The 317-nt window shown below is 54.9% G+C and overlaps 1 protein-coding gene across 1 annotated transcript in view; it reads left to right on the forward strand.

Annotated features, from left to right (window-relative positions):
- The window catches only part of MVD (mevalonate diphosphate decarboxylase), a gene marked incomplete at its 5' end in the record, with an annotated part of 10754 nt that overhangs the window by 9692 nt on the left and 745 nt on the right, over positions 1-317 (forward strand). The gene's annotated exons all lie outside the window — the stretch shown is intronic.

The following is a 317-nucleotide window of genomic DNA, read 5'->3' on the forward strand; positions in this document are numbered from 1 at the left end:
GCACAAAGGCATCAGCCTCTGCGCATCTACACACCCACACAGAGGTAGCAGCACATATGCATACATGCACATATGCATATGTGCAAACACACACTCTACCAGCGCACATGCCTACACCCAAACTACCCTTCCGTGTGCACAGATGCACACATATTGCCAGCATATGTGCACACCCCAGCCCCCACATGCGCGTACAATACTGGCCAGCCCTCACACACGCTGAGCGCTACGCTCTCCCCCCCCCCCCCCACGCCCCCGCCCCCCGCCCCAAAAGTGTTTATTTTTTGCACGCGTGAAAAAAAAAAAAAAAACACCCC

The sequence above is a fragment of the Aptenodytes forsteri genome, unplaced genomic scaffold (assembly GCF_000699145.1).
Source record: "Aptenodytes forsteri isolate BGI_AS27 unplaced genomic scaffold, ASM69914v1 Scaffold50, whole genome shotgun sequence".
Lineage (NCBI taxonomy): Eukaryota > Metazoa > Chordata > Aves > Sphenisciformes > Spheniscidae > Aptenodytes > Aptenodytes forsteri.